Consider the following 6,454-nt stretch of genomic DNA (forward strand, 5'->3'; position numbering starts at 1 on the left):
CTATCATTACGAAGCCCTGAAATGCCAAGAGAGGACCTTAAAGAAGAATACCCTCAGTCAACTAGTCCTGGGACTCAGTGAAGTAACTACTAACACTACTAACAATAACCAGCCCCAGGACAGTGACAGCGTAACACAAAGAATTCGACCCAACACAATCGTCGCTAAGCAAAAGGAAAAATATCTGTCATATTGGGCAGAAACAACAAAAACCCAAAACAAACTCAATTGCTACTTGGCCCTAAACAGACAATACAACATGGCTGATTACCTGACCATGGTAAAGGATAGCAAACTGAGAAAAACTTTGACAATGTACAGACTTAGTGAACATAACCTGGCGATCGAAAAAGGTAGACGCAGGCAGACCCGGCTACCAAGAGAGGACAGGATATGCTCTCACTGCAGTCAGGGAGTGGTGGAGACAGAGATGCACTTCCTCACAGCTTGTAGAAAATATCAGGGCATCAGGGAGAATTTCTACCAAAAATTCTCACAAATATGCCCGGAATTCAGAAATTTGAATGACGACCAAAAACTCCCATACCTACTAGGGGAAGAGAGAAATTGTGTAACACTAGCGGAACAAGTTGCTGGAGGAAAGGGCCCCCGGCTGAGGGCATCTGCTTAAACTGTCCGTACCGCCGTGAGCGGATTGTGTCCAGTGGTGGCGTGTCGCCACAGAGCTCCCCCCCAGAATCCGCTTAGGAGGAGTGGACGAGTCGTGACGATGGTCTGATGGTTCTGCCGGAGCGGCTCTAAGTGGTCGCCGATCTAGTTGGTGGGGCCGGGCAGTTCGCCGCCAGCTGTGCTGGCGTGCTGGCGGGACGGCCTCTAGTTGGAGGCCGGGCCACAGGGACCTGTTCCCCTGGTTCTGTGTGTGCTGGTTTGAGCCGGTCGATGGAGACTGTGTCGACCCTGTCGCCGAGTCGCAGCTTGAAGACCTTGTCCCCGGTTTGTAGTACCTCGTACGGACCGTCGTACGGGGGTCGCAGGGGCCCGTGGTGCGCGTCGTGTCGCACGAAGATGAAGCGCGCCTGCTATAAGTTTGGCGGGACGTGAGGTGCGAGTTCGCCGTGTCGGTTGACCGGAAGTGGGGCGAACTGCTGAGCGGAAGAGAAAGAGTCGAGCCGCTGCTGTTCAGCCGACCAAGGCGTGGTAGCCTCCGGAAGGAATTCGTCTGGGACGCGCAGCGGTTGTCCGTAGACTAACTCCGCTGCCGAGGACTGGAGGTCTTCCTTGACTGCGGTGCGTAGGCCTAGTAGCACCCACGGTAGGCGGTCAGTCCAGGTACTGTCCTGCAGGCCAGCGCGGAGTGAGGCCTTGAGTGACCTGTGGAAGCGTTCACACAGCCCATTGGTCTGCGGGTGGTATGCCGTGGTTCGGTGGAGCGTCACCCCGAGGTTGCGTGCTGTGGCCGTCCAGAGTTCGGAGGTGAACTGGGCGCCTCTGTCGGAGGTTATGTCGGCCGATATGCCGAACCTCGCTACCCAGGTGTTAACGAACGCCCTGGCGATGTCGGCTGTGGTGGTGGAGGTCAGCGGCACTGCCTCAGGCCAGCGTGTGTAGCGGTCGACCATCATGAGGAGATAAGTTTGGCCTTGCGATGGCGGCAGAGGACCGACGATGTCGACGTGTACGTGGTCGAAGCGGTGGCTGGGTACCTCGAAGTCTCCCAGGGGTGCTTTTGTGTGTAGCTGTACCTTAGCCCGTTGGCAGGTGAGGCAGGAGGTGGCCCAAGTCCGAACATCTTTGCTGAGGGCGCGCCAGACGAAACGCTGGGAGAGGAGTTTGACGGATGCGCGGGAACCCGGATGGGAGAGCGCGTGTAGCGCGTCGAGGATGCGGCGGCGCCAGGTTGCAGGGACGACCGGCCTGGGTTGGCCGAGTGAGACGTCGCAAGTGACTGCCGTGGCTTCGGGCCCGTGCGCGACCTTGGCTAGGCGTAGCCCTGGCAGGCTGGTAGCCGCCGAGAGGAGGTCTGGGTCCATGAGCTGGGTGCTAGTTGCGCGTAGTCGACCGCGAGGTGATTCGCACAGATGGCGGGACGGGAAAGGCAGTCGGCGACAATGTTGTCTCTACCGGAGACGTGCTGGATGTCCGTAGTAAACTCGGACACGGCCGCGAGCTGGCGTTGCTGCCTAGCAGACCAGGGTTCGGTGTGCTTGGCCATCGCGTATGTGAGCGGCTTGTGGTCCACGTACGCGGTGAAGGGGCGGCCTTCCAGGAGGAACCTGAAATGGCGGACCGACAGGTGGAGCGCGAGAAGCTCGTGGTCGAAAGTAGAGTATTTGACCTCCGGGGGGCGCAGTTGGCGGCTGTAGAAGGCAAGTGGCTGCCACGCGCCATTGACCCACTGCTCAAACACGGCTCCGACCGCGTGGTCGGAGGCGTCGGTAGTGAGCGCGACCCGGGCATCGGCCCTCGGGTGCGCGAGCAGGGTGGCGTCGGTGCGCGCGTTTTTGGTGGCGTCGAAGGCGGCTGACGTGTCAGTGGTCCAGGCTACGTCCATCTTGCCGGATTTACCTCGGAGGGAGTCGTATAGGGGCTTCATGAGGGCTGCGGCTCTGGGGATGAACCTGTTGTAGAAGTTCACCATCCCGAGGAACTCCTGGAGGCCCTTGATGGTTGTGGGGCGGGGGAATTGCTGGACGGCCTGCACCTTGTTGGGCAGGGGGACGGCCCCAGCAGGGGTGATGTGGTGACCGAGAAAATCGATCTCGGTTAGGCCGAATTGGCACTTCGCCGGGCTGAGGATGAGCCCGTGTTGGGCTAGGCGCCCGAACAGGATGCGAAGGTTTTCGAGGTGTTCCTGTTTGGAGGAGCTGGCCACGAGAATGTCGTCTAGATAGACGAATAGGAAGTTCAGGTCCCGGAGGACTGAGTCCATAAGGCGCTGGAAAGCCTGGGCTGCATTCTTGAGGCCGAAGGGCATCCTCAGGAACTCGAACAGGCCGAATGGGGTGATGACGGCCGTTTTGGGGATGTCCGCGGGGTGTACGGGGACTTGGTGGTAACCGCGCACCAGGTCGACCTTGGAAAAGACGGTTCGTCCAGCCAGTCGGGCCGAGAAGTCCTGGGTGTGTGGCACCGGGTATCGATCGGGGGTGGTGGCGTCGTTGAGGCGGCGGTAGTCCCCGCAAGGGCGCCAGCCTCCGCCGGGCTTGGGGGCGATGTGGAGGGGCGAGGTCCAAGGGCTGCTGGAGCGGCGGATGATGCCGAGTTGTTCCATGGTGGTGAACTCGGCCCGCGCGATTTCCAGCTTGGCCGGGTTGAGTCTGCGGGCGTGGGCAGAAACTGGGGGGCCGGTGGTGGGGATATAGTGCGCCACACTGTGTTGGCGGCTTTGGCCGAAAAGGTCGGGTTAGTGAGGGCGGGAAACTCGGCTAGCAGTGCCGAGTAGTCATCCGTGGCTCTGGCGAGGCAGTAGGTCGTCAGGCCGGCCGAACGGGCCGGGGTGAATGCGCCGGGGCTGGGGGCCATAGTGTTGATGTCGACGAGGCGGTGCCTCGGAATGTCGACAAGGAGGCCGTGGGCGCGTAGGAAGTCGGCGCCGATGAGTGGGCAGAGGACCTTGGCTGTGAGGAACTCCCAGCGGTAGCGGCGGCCCGCGAGGTCGAGCGTGACCATGCGGGTGCCATATGTGCGGATGTCAGAGCCATTGGCTGCAGCCAGCGTGATACCCCGTGCGCCGCGTTGGATTTCGAGGGCGGAGGCGGGGGTGATGCTGTGCTGGGCCCCTGTGTCGCACAGAAATCGGCGGTTGGTTCTGTCGTCGGTGACGTACAGTAGAGGCCCCTTTTGCCCCGCGGCCATCGCGGGGGCCGGTGCGGGTGGGGGTTTGAAAGTGCACGGTGGCGTGCAGTGTTGGGCCCTAGTGCCAAAACGGGTGTGGTAGTAGCAGTGACCCGGAGTGGTAGGGCGGTCGGGCCTAGTGGGCCGGGAAGACCGCGTGGTCGTTGCCGTGAGGTCGGGCGCGACGTCGCGAGCGGACTGCGCAGAGAGCAGCCGGTCGGCCTTTTCGGCTATCTCATTCAGGTCCGTGGAGTCAGACTCCACAATGAGCGGGCGGATGCTGGCGGGGAGCTGCCGAATGAAAAGCGTGCGAAAGAGGGCGCCGGTGTTTTTGTCGTCCGAGAGGGACAGCATGTGGGAAAGCAGGTCTGATGGTGAAGCGTCACCAAGGCCGGGGAGGTCCAGGAGTTGGCAGTGGCGCTGGTAAGAGGACGTTTGAAATTTTTTAAGGAGCGCAGCCTTCAGATGTTCGTACTTGCCTTCCACTGGTGGATCCTGCAGCGCTGCCCAAACCTTGGGGACTGTGGCATAGGTGAGAGAGGAGACGAGGTAGTTGTACTTTGTGGCGTCGACTGTAATGTGTTTCAGCCGGAATCTGGACTCGGCTTGAACAAACCAGGCTTCGGCCAAGTTCTCCCAAAAGTCCGGTAGTTTAACCGTGACTGCGTTTGTATCCGCCATGCTAGCTTAGGATTCGTCCTGAGCATCGGGGTCACCAGTGTTGAGAAACCGCGGCAAACGTGGGAGTCGAGACCAGAGTTAGTAAAACACAACTGCTTTATTCAACCTCATGGCAAAGAGGAACTGGAAAAGCCCGCGCATCCACTTATATACTCCCCAGACAGGAAGTGCTCCCGGCAGCCTGTCCCTGCGGGAAACAAGTTGCTGGAGGAAAGGGCCCCCAGCTGGGGGCGTCTGCTTAAACTGTCCGTGCCGCCGTGAGCGGATTATGTCCAGTGGTGGCGTGTCACCACAACATAATATTTTAAGTAATCATTAATTACATGTTACAAGAAACATAATCTACACATTGCTGCAGTTAATTAATTATAAGTCAGTCTCTCTGGAGGCTTCCTGACTCAGTCCGGATAACACCTCGGTGGTGTAGTAGTTTCTGGTGGTGTAGTAGGTTCTTTTGGCAAGGCTGATTCGGCTTGAATGCCAGTGTCGGGTTCATCGGGTTCCAGTATCACCGGATCGGAGGTAGATATGGGTATCTCTACTTCATCATTAGGCATATAGAGTTGTGGTGTAGGTTGTCCCTTTTCAGATGACTCTATGATTTGGTCAGCATGGCGCCTTACTATGCTTTCTCCGATGTCCACGGTATACATCAGCGGTCCTAGTCGTGTGCAGATAGTTCCAGGCTGCCATTTCTCGGTACGGTAGTCCCGGGCCAAAACTTGTTGACCTATCTGGAAGGTTCTAGTTGGCCTTTCATTCATGCCTTGAAATTGCCAGTTCTCCACGTCCCTTCTGATGTTTGGCTTGATCAAATCCAGCCGGCATCTTAGGCTTCTATTGAAGAACATCATGGCGGGAGTTTGGTTTGTAACCATATGTGTTGCATTCCTGTATGCGAACAAGAAGTTATCCACCTTGTGCTGAAGTTTTATGTCTTCATTACCCATGGCCTTTATGGCCTTCTTGAAGGTCTGGACAAACCTTTCAGCCAATCCATTGGTGGCGGGATGGTATGGGGCAGACGTGTAGTGCTTAACCCCATTGTTTTTTAAGAACTTCCTGAATTCTTTGGACACAAATTGCGGTCCATTATCAGAACAGATCTGTTCCGGCAGCCCATTCCTGGCAAATATGGTCCTTAATACTGTGATGGTTTTTTCCGTGGTGGTGGAGGACATCTTTATTACCTCCGGCCACTTGGAGTGTGCATCAACCGCGATTAAGAACATTGAGTCCATAAATGGACCAGCAAAGTCGATGTGTACCCTTTGCCATGGAGATGAGGGCCACTCCCATGGATGTAGAGGGGCTTGTGGTGGAGCGTTTTGGACCTTCTGGCATCCTAGGCAGCTCTTGGTCATTTCTTCGATGTCTCCATCGATACCTGGCCACTATACAAACGCCCTGGCTAGGTTCTTCATTTTCACTCCACCCAGATGCCCCTCGTGAAGCTCCTTTAGAACTTTATCCTGGAGTTTGGGTGGAATCACCACACTGGATCCACACATCAAGGTTCCTCGGCACACTGACAGCTGTTCTCTTCTTTGCGAGAATGCTGGCAACAGTGGTTCACCATGTGCTGGCCATCCCTTCACTATTAAATCGTAGACACGTGAGAGAGTCGGGTCATTTCTAGTTTCCCTTTCAATGGCAGAATTTGTTCCTGGTAGACATTCGACTATGGTAGAGTGGAAAATCTCCACTGGGTCTACGGTAGGTGCTTCTTCTACCGTTGGCAACGGTAGGCGCGATAACCCGTCAGCATTCCCATGCTGTTTTGATCCTTTGTATTCTATGTTGTATTGGTGTGCCCCTAGAAAAAGGGACCACCTCTGTAGCCTTTGCGCTGTCATAATGGGAACGCCCTTTTTAGGGTTGAATATGGAGATGAGGGGTTGATGGTCAGTCAACAAGGTAAATTTTTGTCCGTGTAGGTAATGGTTGAATTTCTTCACTCCCCATACCAGGCTGAGTG

Source organism: Somniosus microcephalus, unplaced genomic scaffold (genome assembly GCF_052327205.1).
Source record: "Somniosus microcephalus isolate GS21.2 unplaced genomic scaffold, FLI_Smic_1.0 unresolved_chr9, whole genome shotgun sequence".
NCBI lineage: Eukaryota > Metazoa > Chordata > Chondrichthyes > Squaliformes > Somniosidae > Somniosus > Somniosus microcephalus.